We start from the raw sequence: 16453 nt of genomic DNA, 5'->3' as shown, positions 1-16453 counted from the left end.
TTGAGCCGCATTTCGCCGTGTCAGCGCACCTTGCTTTATAACCAGTTGAGCTTATCGCTCAGCTGAGATGCCATGACTTCTTGCTTGATAGGTGCCATGTCATTAAGCGCTATCTCCGAGGCGGTACCACGCGCCCGATTCCGAGTTAGGCGCCGCACCGCAGAAGAGCGGGAAAGCGCACATGTTAGCAGGCACAGTAGGACGCGCATGCGCTTTTCTGTGATCTCGAAACCAGGCGACCCACCGGCAGATGGCAGAGCAATGCGTTTCAGTCGCAGCTCGCGTGTCCTGGAGACTTTTGTCCCCGACTGTACGTCGACGTGGAGCACAAGACATGGGACGAGGTGTTGCCGTACGTCACATTTGCCTACAACACGGCCGTACAAGAGACCACCGGAGTGACACCCTTTCAACTGGTGCATGGGCGCAAAGTAACGACCATGCTGGACGCGATGCTGCCCCATGAGCCAGCTGACAGTGAGAGCGACGACGCCCAGGTGGTTGCTCAACGGGCCGAAGAAGTCCGCCAGCTCGCCCGACTCAGGATTCAAGACCAGCAACGCGCCGACGCGGGCCGCTACAACCTTCGTCGCAGGGACGTTCACTTCCAGCCCGGAGACAGGGTGTGGGTATGGACGCCCATCCGCCGCCGCGGCCTCAGTGAGAAACTGCTGAAACGGTACTTTGGACCATACAAGGTACTTCGTCGCCTCGGCGAGCTGAACTACGAGGTGATGCCCGACGGAACACGAACATCGTCACGCCGCCCACCACGACCTGAGGTCGTCCACGTCGTGCGCCTGAAACCGTACTACGCTCGATAGGACTGTGGACCTTTTGTGCTCCAAAAGACTCTTTAGTTTATCGTTCTTTTTTATTTTGATTTGTTTTACACTGCATCGGGGCGATGCACTTTTAAAGGAGGGAGTAATGCCGCGCGCAAGGCTGAGAAAGCAACGCTCGGTCACGGTCCTCCAGAAAGTTCCCGTTTATTCATGTACCGCACGTAACTTCTATCATTTATCCCTGCTTTTGTTTTCTAGAAAGTGCGTGTTCATTCTCGCCCCGATCACGCGACGCTCGAACCGCTTTCGCCGAATCTTCGAGATAGCGGCGCACTCTAGATAAGAGGCCGCCCGCGACCTTGTCGAGTCAGTCTCGCCTCAGCGGTTGATCGTGCTGCTTCGCCGCCTTCGACGCCCGCGACGCTCTGTTGTTATCTTTCTTTTGTACCCTTTTATTTTTGGCACAAGTTCGCCATATTAAACGTTTATTTATTCCTGTTTATTTCTTGTTTATTAGCCACCACCCGTGACAATATATAATTTTTTACATAAACAAAATAAATTTTGCTTCAGCTTGCAAACTTTAAAAATATACATATTTGTGAAACATATGGTGCGAAAACTACGAAAGCTTATCCTTGAACAGGATTTATTTTTATTTAACGTATAATGCATAATGGCATGGGCTGATTAAACATTCTGCTTTATAAATCATCCTCCATATACTAACCAAATTTGGAATATGATAAATACTGCTTGCAGTTCTGCTAATATTTTGCTTTGTTGCGGTACGTTCCAAACATGCAAAAAAAATACTTAAAAAAATTGGTTTAAATGCTAATTTAACGCATGCAGTGAACTAGTAAAGTGTCAAGTAAAATAAAAGAACCATTTAATAATTGTACACATCCATGCATATGCTATAAATACATGTTCGTGTTTGTGAATTCCAAAGCGTGCAGCATTTAAATCTTTGCGGCCAACGAAGCTTTAGAATATCTGTACCTACTTGTTAATCTAAAAAGAAATAATGTAGACATGAAAATCCGATTGTATTAATACTAATATAAATTATATGCCTTATTTATGCATAAGAATAAATAATTTCTTTGATCACGCGCTCTTAACTTTTGCACAAACTTTAGAAAGCTCCTTAAGTCATTTCTCCACCCAACTGTCTCGTATACCGTCTTTGCTGGTGAAAAGATGTCAAACGTGTCGTAAAAGTTCTTGTTCTACATCTTTTTGGCACCGGAATAAACTTCCGCTCGCGTGGAGCGGGTTAATTTTTTTGTTGTGAACTAGCAGTCGCTCCCTAGTTATAAAGCTTGCTCAGAGATATTCCTCTTTTTTTAGTTCTCGAGGAGTGCTTCCTATCATCGCACTTTGCATTCGAGCTCCATGAAAGCAAGTAAGCGCGATATACTGTGCAAATTTCTGCGGTGAGGACACATGTCGTTTCGTTCTCTTCGGCAATGGGCGTTCGGAGGGGTCGTTGTAGAGCACACTTTCCTTCTTCCTGCGCTACTTCGGTCATAGCGTATTTTATACGAGAACAAAAAACCTCGTCGTCAAGTTGACTTTCGTTAAGCCTCCACCAGCTCCAGAAAATCCCTTTTTTTTACTATCCGCCATTCATAGACGGACAATGGCCAGTGCATGGTCGGAGAAAGGTTCCGGGGATACCACCTAGGAGGTGACGGCACCAGTGAGCTCACTGGACATGTACACTCGGTCTAAGCATGCACGACCTCTGCCCTGCAAATGCCTGTATTCAGGTGGAGGACACTTTTCGTAGCGTCCGGAAAATTAAAAGTTCCAGAGTAGTTTTTTTTTAAATTTTGATTTGCTGGAGTTAGCCTCAAGAGCGTGCAAACAGTCTCTCGCATTTAAAACGCTCTTAAGTATTTCTGCAATAACGACCTGTGCTGGACTACTAAGGTACGGCTTAAAGGGGTAGTGAAACGAAATTTTAGCGCCGATCTTGTTGCATAAATATGGGCTAGGGACAGGCACCACCTCGGAAATATAAATATTGCGCTGTAAAACACAGGAGAACTAATTTTAAACATAATTAAACGATTTCAAATTCTCATCTGGTGGATGGGGCGAAGTTCTCGTGACATCACTTGTGCCAAAATAGCAGCGCAGTTCTGCGGCAATACGGCGTGCCGGCAGAATTCGCCTAGGCCTGAACGCGTTGGCAAAGCCTTGGCGGAGAAAGCCAAAGCGTAGTTGGCCACAGTGAGCTCGTTCTCGTTGCGGCTCTTTGCACGACACAGCCCGAGCATGCTTCTGGCACGGCCGGTATTAGTTGCTGCGAGTCGCGAGCTGCAAGCCGACGTTAAAAAGGATATGTTTGAACTACGAGGGTGTCAGCAAGAGCCACGCAAATGCCAAATACCTGTTCACACTCGGAGCGGACACGCGCGTTTGATCGAAGTGCTGGATTCGCTCTTTTAGACCGCGTTTCGGTAAGCGCTTCTGGACCGATCTTTTACGATTGCAACTCGATACTGACATGACACTCGGCAAAGAAAGGTTAGACCGACATCGCGTAGCTCCCACGAACTGCTATAGCTCGACACTGACGTAGCGTCGAGTCAGAATAAAAATGGCATACTAATAACAGAGTGTACATACCGAGTTGCCAATTAGGTAATCCAATGAGAGCCCCTTTTCGACGACAGCGTTCGTCACCGCTGTCTCGGAAAACAAGGAGATCGAGATGACAAGGGGAAAATATTGACCTCTGAAATTTAGTTCAGGGATCAAACTACTCATCCGGTAAGGGTCCACAAGGGTCGCGCGGGCATATTCCATTCAGCAGGCCAGCCGGTCATGGACAGACGGTCTTGGCCAAGGACCGCCGGAGCAACGGTGCGCCGAGTCGATGTTGCTGCTAGGCCTACTATATTCTGCCGAGCTCGCTCGGTCGGCAGAATCGTGGCTGTTGTAGCTCTTCTCGTGTGTTTGTGGATCCTGCGTTCTTGATCGTCGTGGTCTGTTTTAAGTACTCCTTCCTTTTTTCTTGCTGGTTGAAGTCGGGACGCACGAGAAGAGAACGAAGAAAAATAAATGTCCGTTGGTGGCCGATACCAAGTAACTGAGCGACGCTGTCGGCCTTGTTGATTTGATCGTAAAAAGTGCGTAAGACAGCTTCGGAGCTGTCGTAGGATTCTGTCGTAACCTGCGCAAAGGTTACGACAATTTCGTTTCGAGAGCACGGGTTTTCTCTCAAATTTGTCGTACGCACTTTTTTCGTCGTGAATTCGCTTTGAGAATCCGGCCTCAGAGCTGGTTTTGTCAGTGCTGCCGTGGTTGCCGACTTGCCATGGTTCCGTGGTGCAGCGTGCGTGCAGCCCTTGCACATATCAAACGGCCACGTTGTCACAGGTCGTAAATCGTCGACGCGCCACCAAGTGGCAACGCTCGTAACCACAACATTCACGCCGTAGCCTTTCCCGACCGGCACAAGTGACGTCACGAATGCGCCCAATATCCCAAGACGCATCGCGCTCTCCGATGGCCGATTTTTGAGCGCGCGCCCAATCGGGCCCATCAGGGTGAAAAATATAGCCATCCGTTCAAAATACAAACGCGCGATTATGATTTATGAATATCATTGATCATATTGAACCTATTTCTGACCATAATAGGTGTATTTCAAGTTTCGCTTCAGTATCCCTTTAAGGTTTGTGTAAAAAAAAAAGTGCTTCTTATCAAAATCGTACCACCGCCGATATTCTACACAGCTCTTACGTAATATAAAAAAAAAACGCTCAAAAAAGCGGGCATGTTATTGACATGCGTCTCGGAAGATAGTTTACTCTCCTGAGCAAAAGCTACACCGACAATCTTTTTTTTTCAAAAGCTGATTTACAAGCTACCGTTTCCTCAATCTAGAAACTAAGCTAACCGAAATAAAACTGGCCATTAAACACTATTCGTATTGGGAACGTAATGTAACAAAACGGCAAAATATCAGGAAAACAAGGTCACCGTATTGCGTATTCGGATCGGCTTCTGCAGGAGGTCCAACCGCTTAAACTTTATATTGTCGTTGTCTGCCGTCTATTACAATGCAAGGGATAGGATTCTACCGTACTCGTTTTGCGACGTCTCTCCTCAGCATTTGTTCAATATTGAAGGGCATGTCCATTGAGTCTGGGGGGAAACCAGAAGGTTTCCCCCCAGACTCAATGGCCCGTGAAAGGTTGTCGGTGTCCCTGACAGCTTCTTTTTACGGGTCTCTACTTGCCATCAGAACTTCGTGGTCTTCGACCAGCGGAGCAGACGACTTGACTGCTACCCCGACAGGCGCACTCTTATTGTCCGGCTTGGACAGGACCGAGGCGATATCGTCGGGCTTAGCGTTGGGCACTAGCGTTGGGCACAAGAGCTGCGACTGCTGGGCTTGATTGCTCGCTAACAGTGGAAGCCGGAGGTTCTCAAGTTATGCTTTGTGCCGTGGCCTCAGGCTCGGCTTCCTCCATCTCGAGGCCTTGCGAGTCATCCGTTTGATCACCCTCAGTGCATACGCGCGGTTGCAGTCCTCGCTGACATGCCCGAAGCTGCGGCAGAGCTGGAAGCGGGGAATTCTGAAATTCTTTCGAACATGACTTGTCCATTTGCACCATGGGCACAAAAGTGCCCATTCGGGAGCTACAACCAGGATGTTTTCGCAACCGATACTGACGTCCTATCTCAGGCTGAGGCGAACCAGTCTCGTGGAAGACTGTATGACTTAAAAGGTACTTACCCTGTATGTGTCGCAGGCAATTTTCCGCACCTTCCTGTACTTCTCGAAGGACCTCCGAAGCCCGTCGTCAGGAACGTTCAAAGTAACGCACTGTACTTTCAGTTGAACCTCAAAGTTGTCCGGGTCGAGCACAATGCACTTCTTCCGTTTCAACAAGAGTTCTCGTGCTTCAACTATCTATTCCTTGGCCACCGCATTCTGAAGTGTCAGTCTCCTCCAATGATTCATTTTGTATGCGTCCAGTGCCGCGGTTTCTCTTGAAACGACTGGTTGTTCGAGTTCGGCCCTGAACTGGGCGTGGAACCGGCGCGACGATGACGGTGCCGTTCACGAAATTCCTACTGCTTACGCAGGTCATTTCCAGTGTTCCTCAACACCAGTCCTACATCGACAACAACATCGTCCGAGGATCCCTCGCAACATCATGGTGGATCGACGGAGGGCAAGATTATAGCGATTCCCTGAACCTGACGAGGGCGTCAACTGATTTCGGCCGATGTGACTTGCCGCTCTACGAACACTGGAGTGGCAACGCGGTTGTCTACACTCTACAAAAGGCGGACTCTCCCAGTCTGCTGTTGGGGCGTGGAACCGGCGCGACGATGACGGTGCCGTTCACGAAATTCCTACTGCTTACGCAGGTCATTTCCAGTGTTCCTCAACACCAGTCCTACATCGACAACAACATCGTCCGAGGATCCCTCGCAACATCATGGTGGATCGACGGAGGGCAAGATTATAGCGATTCCCTGAACCTGACGAGGGCGTCAACTGATTTCGGCCGATGGGACTTGCCGCTCTACGAACACTGGAGTGGCAACGCGGTTGTCTACACTCTACAAAAGGCGGACTCTCCCAGTCTGCTGTTGGGGCGTGGAACCGGCGCGACGATGACGGTGCCGTTCACGAAATTCCTACTGCTTACGCAGGTCATTTCCTGTGTTCCTCAACACCAGTCCTACATCGACAACAACATCGTCCAAGGATCCCTCGCGACATCACGGTGGATCGACGGAGGGCAAGATTATAGCGATTCCCTGAACCTGACGAGGGCGTCAACTGATTTCGGTCCGATGTGACTTGCCGCTCTACGAACACTGGAGTGGCAACGCGGTTGTCTACACTCTACAAAAGGCGGACTCTCCCAGTCTGCTGTTGGGGCGTGGAACCGGCGCGACGATGACGGTGCCGTTCACGAAATTCCTACTGCTTACGCAGGTTAGTAGATTAGTGCCTGGCGCACGGTTTGCTGTATATGCTTTGCCGGTTCCACCCCAAAATCTTTACAACAGTGTCAAAAAGCACTCGATTCGAATGTCGCGTGTGCGAAGGCGTTTTCTTTTGTTGCGACGGCTTTCGTTTTACATGTTACTGCTCTTGCTGTGCGGGGACGTTGAACTAAACCCCGGTCCCGGGCCAACTTTACAGATGATTTTTGATGGACAAGAAGCAATTAAGGCCCAACTTCAAGGCATTGAGGCCAATCAAGTAACGCAAAATGTGGTTTTGGAAGATGTAAAAAAGCGGCTCTCATCGTTGGAAGCACAGGTTGCAACGCTGACAAACTTGGAGTCAGTAGTGAATGAGTGTAGAAAGAGCTGCGAAAACCAGCAGCGTATCACACATTCGCTCATGTCAAAGGTTGACGATCTTGAAAACCGTAGTAGGCGATGCAACCTAGTGTTTTACGGTGTTGCGGATACAAATGCGCAAGAAACATGGTCTGTATCTGAAACATTGGTTCGGGAAATATGCGAGACAAAACTTGGCGTAAAGCCTACAACAATCGAAAGAGCACACAGGATTGGCAAATTCCAGGCGGATAAAACTCGACCTATAATTGCTAACTTCGCGTCGTTCAAAGAAAAGCAAACTATCCTAGGAAATGCGAAACACTTGAAGGGAACTCGTATCAGTGTATCGGAGGATCTCTCTGACGTAGTGCGCAGAAAACGACGGCATCTCTGGGAATTTGCCAAATCACGCAAAACTGACGATACACGAGTTAGACTCAGGCATGATGTTCTGTATCTAAATGCTGTTAAATATGTTTTCGACGATGATACAAGTCAAGTAGTCCAGTTCAAGTGACCGAGTACTGGCTCGCCCAAAACTGCTTCCTTTGTTGTAATTAACTGCCGGAGCATCAAAAACAAAATTGAAGATTTCAATAGCCTGATACAAACTGTTAAACCGTCGGTTGTTATCGGGACGGAATCCTGGCTGGACGAGGATATAGCTGATAGCGAGGTATTTCCCGACCATTTTACGTGTTATCAAAAAGACAGAAATTGTCACGGCGGCGGTGTGTTTATCTTGGTCGACCAAAATATTCCTTCAAGCAGAATAGAAGTTGAAAGCTCGTGCGAGGCGGTGTGGTGCCAATTGAGACTTTGTAACGGAAAAACCTTATCAGTATGTTCTTTTTACCGGCCACCAGCAAGTTCAGTTGAGGTATTATCAGAATTCACAACCATGACTGAAGCAATAAAAACTGATTGTATTGTAATAGGTGGTGATTTCAATCTCCCTAATTTTGACTGGAACCAACCAGGCGCTTTTTCTGGCGCAGCTCGAGGGCACGCTGCAGTTATGTCTAATTTTATGAATTTGTTTGCACTCACTCAGACTGTGTTGCAGCCAATTCGAGGAAACCACGTTCTAGATCTTTTTCTCACAAATGAACCAGACCTGTTACAATCTACCCTAGTAATACCAGGTATTAGCGATCATGACATTGTTGTTTGTGAAATGAATCTAGGGCACATAAAAATTGACAACAGCAGTACTAGACGTATTTACAATTATGCGAAAGCCAACACAGCGGAGATTTGCAACGCGCTAGACTCGTACTTTATAGTTTTTGAAACACTTGCTGAATCTTGTACTGTAAGCGACCTTTGGATATTTTTTAAGAGGAAGATACTAGAACTTCAAGAACGCTTTGTCCCTACTTGGATCCTAACTACCAGACGAAATAAAAGCAAGCCTTGGTTTACAAAACCACTTCAAAGGTTGACACAGCGAAAACAAAGAACTTATCGTGCATTTAAGAAAAACCCGATTGCTGTAAATCTCAACAAATTGAAAGCAATATCCAGCGAATTAGAAACTAAAATAGCCGAAGCGAAATGTGTTTACTTTGAATCATTTCAGGGTAAAGTTAGAAAATCCGAAAGAACTTTGGAAGTACATTAAGAAAAATAAAAAAAGATAACGTATCGGTTCCTACTCTTCTAGATAGTGACAATATCATTAACAAACTTATTGATAAAGCGGAATGTTTCAACAGCTATTTCAGCTCCGTATTTTCGTTACCAGTGGCAGATAATGTCCGAACTGAAAGGCCTGTTTGGGGTGGAGTAGCGCCCATGGAAGACATATTGTTTGATTCACATGGGATAAACATTTTACTGGAGCGATCAAGTGTTTCAAAAGCTGCAGGCTCGGATGGCTTACCAAATGCCCTGCTAAAATCCTGTGCACGTTCGATTACTCCATATTTGAAAGTGATTTTTGAGAAGTCTTTGCATGATTGCGCTCTTCCTAATGACTGGAAAATAGCGTCTGTTGTTCCCGCTCACAAATCAGGTGCTCGTAATGTTATTTCAAATTACCGTCCTATTTCTTTAACTTCCGTTTGTTGCAAAATTCTGGAACATATTTTATATACGTCTATTCTAAAGCACATTGATGGTCATTCTTTGTTTAACTCATTCCAACACGGCTTCCGGAAAGGGCTGTCGTGCGTGACACAGTTAACAGAATTCACCCACGATATTGCACAAGCACTGGAGAACCGTGCAATTGTAGACTGTGTCTTTATAGACTTTCGGAAAGCATTCGACTTGGTTCCCCATACATTATTGGTGCAAAAATTATCGAATTTTAATATTAACCCTAAAGTTATTTCCTGGATTGCTGAGTATCTCCGTGAAAGGCGTCAGTACGTCATAGTTAGTGGTGCAGCATCGACAATCGCTAATGTGACATCAGGGGTGCCACAGGGATCAGTCTCAGGACCTTTACTTTTCTTAATTTATATAAATGATATTAATGAAAACGTTACGTCGTGTATGAGAATGTTTGCCGATGATTGCGTACTGTATAAAAAAATAACCTGTGAAAGTGATAATCAGATAGTACAGAATGATTTAGATGCAATATACACCTGGTGCGAAAAATGGGGGATGAAACTGAATCTAGATAAAACTGTGTCCATGACGTTTTCGAGAAAGCAAGTTAAAACTAATTTTCGTTATGTAGTCAACAATATTATTTTACAAACAGTGTCTGAATATAAGTATTTAGGCGTCTACTTCACAACCTCGCTGAGTTGGCATCGACATGTGGATTTCACTATTGCAAAAGCTAGCAGATCTTTAGGGTTCATAAAGCGCAACACTAGACAGTTTCCGCATGACATCCGAGAACTCTTGTATAAAACTAATGTGCGCTCCATACTAGAATATGCCTGCACGGTATGGGACCCTCCGACAAACACCGACAAAGAGAAAATAGAGAAAGTGCAAAACCTAGCCGCTCGGTATGTGTTAGGAAAACCAAAACGGGGTGGTGATTTTAGCGCGACGCGTGCAAGACAAACATTAAAATGGGACACACTCGAGCACCGTCGAGCAAAGCTTCGTTTAAAGCTTTTCGATAGCATATATCATTCACAATCTGGTATTCCATGCGAAACCTATATTTCTTCACCACATTATGTATCTGCTCGTGTGGATCATGCCCACAAAGTGCGTGAGCTTAGATGCAAGACTGTAGCATACAGTAGCTCTTTTTTCCCTAAAACGATTTCCCAATGGAATCGGTTGCCTTCAACCATAGCGTCTGTTATAGACAACGATGCTTTTTATGCTGCCCTAGAAACAGTCACGTCATTCAATTGAAAAGGTTCATAGCATGATTCTAATAATGTTTTTGTAAAACTTGTTGCAATCTGCTCCGTGTGTCGCGATAATTGTGACTTTGTTGTTTCATGTTCGCGAAATCCTTTTTGTTCGATTGGTTGTCTTTTTATGAATGTTTCCAATGTAGTACCTGTGACTTCATACTTGATTTTTTGTGTATAACCCCCCCACTGTAATGCCGAAAGGCGCTGTGGGTATCAAATAAATAAATAAATAAATAAATAAATCTCGCAAGGTCGACCGGTTACCTCAGTGTGGAGCAGGAGGGTATTGGCAGCGATAATTCCAGATGGGAGAGGGGGAAGAACTATGCGCTAATTACCAGTCGATGCAAAAAAAATGATAAGCCGCAGCCATACTCTGCCGTTACTACTGCTCCCATTGTGCTGGCCATTTTGCCTACGTACGGTGCCCGCGGCTGAAGTAGAATGCGTTAACACAAAGTTACGCCCTACAGTTCTAAGCGCACTTTATACGTAAGGCTTGTCCACTAACTGATGCCCATTGCTCGTGCTCTATGAAAAAATAAAAAGAAATAGCCGATAACAAAATGCGGTCGTAACACGGTCAATGCCAAGAACTCGCGCCGCGATTTAAACTTTCACAAGCTCCGGGCAAAAGAAGAGCCAGAAGTGTTCGGGACACAATGGCCAGGTATTTATTTTGTCACGAGCGCTGTTGCTAGCGAGCCCCGCAGTGCGTGAAGGAGACCATGGCCTCTAAGATGTTGCGCGCGCAGGCTCCGCTCCTCAGGCGATTGCATTCGCCGGTAGAGACTGAGCAGTGGGGCGCTTGGTGCTGCTCTGCAACAAAACCAAACGATACAAACAGAAAACCGCAAATTATGATCATCACAATTTTCGTCGCTCTACTAAACTTAATGTGAGACCCCATTTTTGGTTTGTGTGATCCCAAACCCACAGATGGCGGTGGGTTCGTAATACTGACCTGTGCTTGAACGCAATATATCGCGTGTAATGGCGCCTCGATACAGTGTGGTATTTTTATTTCTCTTGAAATTGGCATTGCCTGCCATTCACCTGTTTATCTTTTCGCAAGCTTCCTGTGCAACGCGGCCCGGATGCTCCAGTTCTCGGGCAAAGTCAGCAGTTATATACGCTATAGTACAGTGGCCTAGAATGGGATAGTGGGCTCACCGAGCCCGCTTGTTGGGCGGTTTATGTTAAAATAAAAAGATGGCGGTTCAGTCCACTCCTCCTGAAGTTGTATGTGCGCTTCTGCGATCGCGCGCGTGTCTGCGCGTACGTGCTTCGGTATTTTGTTTCATCTTATAGCCGCGAAGATTCGAAAGAATCGTGGGGACCGCATCAGATGAAAGCATTGGTTTCCCAAGCTGAACGCGTACCCCTTCACGATTCACGACGTACACGTAGTCTATCATTACGTACTGTGGCTCAAAATGTAATATCCACGCAGCAGAGGTCTCATCCAACGTCTTCGCATACTCGATTTCCAATATTTTTAAATAAATAAATAAATAAACTCTAGGGTTTTTTTCTAAATCCTCGCGTCTTGTCAAGCAGAAACGCCTGTCAACCGCCACTAAGAGGCCGCCTCCAGTTGTATCACGCGTGGAAAAGTCACCCTCAACCCCGTGCACCACAAAAGAAGGTGAAAAGTAATCGGAGGACCCACTGTCATAGCATGCCCAAGTTTCCGTGAAACAAAGTATAAGATATTTAGATAAATTAATGTCAGAATATAAAAATACAAAAAACACCCGGATCTTTTGCGTAAGCTGCGAAAATGTTTTGATAAAGTAAATCAAAGTTACTGTTCATCTCTTGTCGGTTGTGGGAGGGTCATCTCCGACATGGATAAGGGCTTGTAGAGGGGTGCCTCTGAAAATTTTGAAGAGCCAGGATTTTTGCCACACGGCAGGTTCAGCGAGTTTCTCAAAATCGTCAGCAGCCACGGACACATGGAAGGAGGCGTATGGGTTCTGCCAAGACTTCAGACGCCGGCACTCCAGTTTATCGAGCCCGACGAAGGATTGGCGAGAGGAGACATCCTCACAGGTGGGATCCGGCGCCAGTCTGGTGACTAATAAGGCTCTCCGACTCGTTGACAGCAAAGCAACGCTCAGCTTCGAGGTCTCAGACGCCCCAGTCAGCGCGGGGGTTCGGGACTTCGGGCGCTTCGGCCCCAGACGCGCCGCTTGCCCGTCACGGGCGGCATCCTTGCTTGACGCAGTGGACTTCAGCTCGACCCTCGGAAGTGCCGGCTTGAGTGGTGCAGGAGTGGAGTGCGCACCCGTCCCCGGCACGCAATGCCAGGCGCGGTGTACTAAGCAATGTTCATATTAATAATATCATTATTAAAACTGATAATAATAATGATAATACCTTTTTTTTATTTCAAAAGACTAGCATATCCACGTCACAAGTCAGGTTCATCAAAGCCATCCAGGGCTTCTGTCACTGAATCTAATCTGCAGTTGCCTCATGAAAATAACTAGGCCAAGTACTGAAGATATTTGAGTTTGTTCCAATGATATTTGTGATACTTAAACAAAAAATAGACACGAGGTAAAGCAAGTTTAGACTCACCTGCACATATGCACCAACCCGCACACCGATGATTGTCACGGTTGATGAAGTTCTTGAGAGGTGTTATGGTCTAGGTGTTGTTAATCTTGGTCCAAAAAGGATGGGTGGTGTAAAACGTTGCGATTTAGTCAGATAAGAACAAAATCAAAGAAATATAATAAAACTTGGCGTTAAACGTTTTGTTTTTTTTGTTTTTTTTAATGCGAAGTTTTGTGAAATGAACTTGTCAAGCATTACGGGACCTCGTCGGTAAATAAAAGATGGCGAAGAGCTTTTTTAAATATCTTCTTGAATTTGAAGTAAAAAAAATTCGGAAGGTAAGGAATTTAATATGTAGGGACATAATAATAATATTATTATTCATAATTTAAACAATAATATTAATAGTAATACTAATCTTAATAATAATAATAATAATAACAAATTTATTGACCCATTCAGACGAGAGAAGCAGGATGTGAATACGGGTACATCAAAGCCAATAAAGGCTTGTGTGATGACACCCTAAAAAAAAAAGACATATGTGTCTGCCTAGGTACAAAATAAAGTTCACACACAAAAAAAAGTTTTTTTTAAACTAGCACACAACTAGCATCTCACAAACAGTCTACACACACATCCTGAAAAGTCAGTTAACTAGTGTCCAAGTTTAAGCACTTGAGTTCTCGTTTCAGCGCCTTCAGTGATGTCACTTGGTAAACAGAGTCCGGGAGGGCGTTGAACAGAAACGGGACATAGTACTCCCGCATACATTTGCCATATCGAGTGGAACAAAGCTTCACTTCGAAACGAGAGGTGCGACGCAATGTGCGGGATGGAATAGCTGGTGTTTTGAAATCGCTATTCCAAAAGTACCGACGCTCAACAGTCTGAATAAACAGAGAACGAAAATTCGGGAGTTTAAGGCTTTTAAAGATGTCAGCGCTGTTAGAGAGATCCGTATTATATGCAACGCTTGTTAATATACTTTTAAGCAAAATATTAATTTTCCCTTGCCACCATCCTGAACAGTTACCGAACACCGTTACACCATAACGGAGTAAACTGTAGGCAAGTGCGTGTACAATAAGAAATCGAATACCGACAGGCAGAAAAACTCGAATACTAAAGAGCATACAGGCAATAGATCGCAGTTTACCACAAAGGTAGGACATGTGTGAGTTCCGTGACATATCATAATCAAAATATACGCCAAGGTATTTTACATGGTCAATTGATTTGATGGATACACAATTACAGGGATTACAGCTTGATGCATGGAGAAAGAACTGCACATTATCCTGATGTTTCTTTGGGGGTTTGTGGAAACAGATAAGTTTTGTTTTAGAACTGTTAATATCTAGAAGGTTGTTCGTAAACCAATCCATTAAATGCGTGGAGTTGGCCTGGAGTATTTTGAGCGAATCAGAGAAATTAATATGACGCGCGACAAGGAGGGTATCGTCGGCATATTGGTAAATTTTGCATCCATTTATAACACGGTCCATATCGTTCACAAAAATATTAAAGAGCAAAGGTGAAAGAATAGAACCCTGCGGGACTCCCGCCTTTAAAGAAATAAGGGAGCTTTTAAAGTCTCCGATTACTATAGTTGGGCACGATCAGATAGGAAGCTTTCTAGTAACGAAAAAAACAGACCGCGAAACCCTAAATTGTGCAATTTTCTTAGAAGCAATTGATGGCGAACAGTATCAAAGGCTTTAGATACATCAAGAAATAGAGCACAAGCGAACACATTTTTTTCAAATGTTGAGTGCAAATAATCAGAGAAGTCATCCAGAGCTAGTTGGGTTCCTCGTCCAGCGATAGAGCCGTATTGAGTTGACGTAAAGATATCATGCTTATTAATAAAACTGCTCATCGACTGAAATATGTTTGTCAAGTAATTGTCCTATAATTGCAAAATAGATATAGGGCGATAGTTTTCAACTTTAGATCGTATTCCTCCTTTGAAAAGAGGTCTTACTATGGCCACTTTGAGGCCAGTGGGTATGGTACCACATGTAATGAAGCCATTTAGCATAACTAAAAGAACATTCTTAATCTTCGTGAAGTTTCTTTGGAGGTCATAAGTGCGAATACCATCAACGCCGGATGACTTGTTAGTTTTGAAACCGAACAGAAGAGAATGAAGATCTGTGTCCTCTATTGTGGGAAGAAACGCTGATGTTAATGATGTGTTATGCAAAGTGCAACAGTGGTCATGATTGTTTCGGCTCACACCAGAGTACGTAGCAAAGAGGTTGTTGAACGCTTCAGCTAAGGATGATGACAGTGCACCGAAATTGTTTTCGATAGTTTGGTCAATAGATTGTGTAGTACCAGTGCATCGGAATTGATTAATTAATGACCATGTTTAAAAGGAGTTACGCTTGGCCTCTTCAAATTTTGATTTGAAATACTGTCTTTTTGCGCAGCGAATAATCGCGTTCACTTTGTTTCTAGCTTGCCTAAATTCATTCCTCAGGTTTAGCTTATTTGGAGATTTCCGACACCGACTCCACAAGATATCCTTTTCTTTAATTTTTTTCCAAGATACTAAAGTTGAGCCATTTGTGTTGTAGTCTGCGCTTTTTCAAAATAACAGTACGTTTAGCAGCTTCAGTTAAAGAGTTAAAGACCTGCACAAACCGTGGATAAATATTATCGTTGTTGACAGAGCCCAGGAAGCCGTCCCAGTCATATCAGGCAATTGATTTGTCAAGCGATACAATATTAATGATTTTGACCTGTTTAGAAATTGTAGGTTCAGGAGCTGACACTGAGTTGTGTATTACTCGACAACCAACGAAGTAGTGATCTGCAAGTTTGGAATGAATCACAGCGCTATCCACCTGGGAGCTTGGCGCTCGTATACATATATGGTCGATACAGGAAGAGACTAGTTTAGTGCCTAAGAGTTCTTCTCTCGTTGGGGCAGTAATTACACATTCTAAACCAGAGGTGGACAAAATGTTTAGGTAGTCACATACGATGGTATTACTTGTGTTTAGTGCATCTATATTAAAATCACCCACTGAGCAAAGGTGAGGAATACACGATAAGGTTGAGAGGGTCAGTTCTAGCTCACTCAGAAATAGCCTAGCACTTTCTGAGGGAGGCCTATAGAAACACAATAGAGAGAGCGAAAGATTGGAATAATCTAGTTTGAGGGCCAAGGATTCGGCGTGAGAAAATACTAAATCTAGGGTAGAGACTTGCCATCTTTAGTGCACGTAAGCTACGATGCCACCTCCACTGCGGGTTGGTCTTAGAGAAAAAAAAAAGTATTGTAATCTTTGATGGTGTATTGGCTAAGCATAGATTCAGGAATATTAGTTTCAGTGAAAATAAAAGCATCGACGTAAGACATCAAATCCAGAGCAATTAATAAGAAATAATCCCAGTGTTTGCGGAGGCTCCGAATGT

The sequence above is a fragment of the Ixodes scapularis genome, unplaced genomic scaffold (assembly GCF_016920785.2).
Source record: "Ixodes scapularis isolate PalLabHiFi unplaced genomic scaffold, ASM1692078v2 PGA_scaffold12__126_contigs__length_90152505, whole genome shotgun sequence".
Lineage (NCBI taxonomy): Eukaryota > Metazoa > Arthropoda > Arachnida > Ixodida > Ixodidae > Ixodes > Ixodes scapularis.
Note: the sequence above shows the minus strand (reverse complement) of the source record.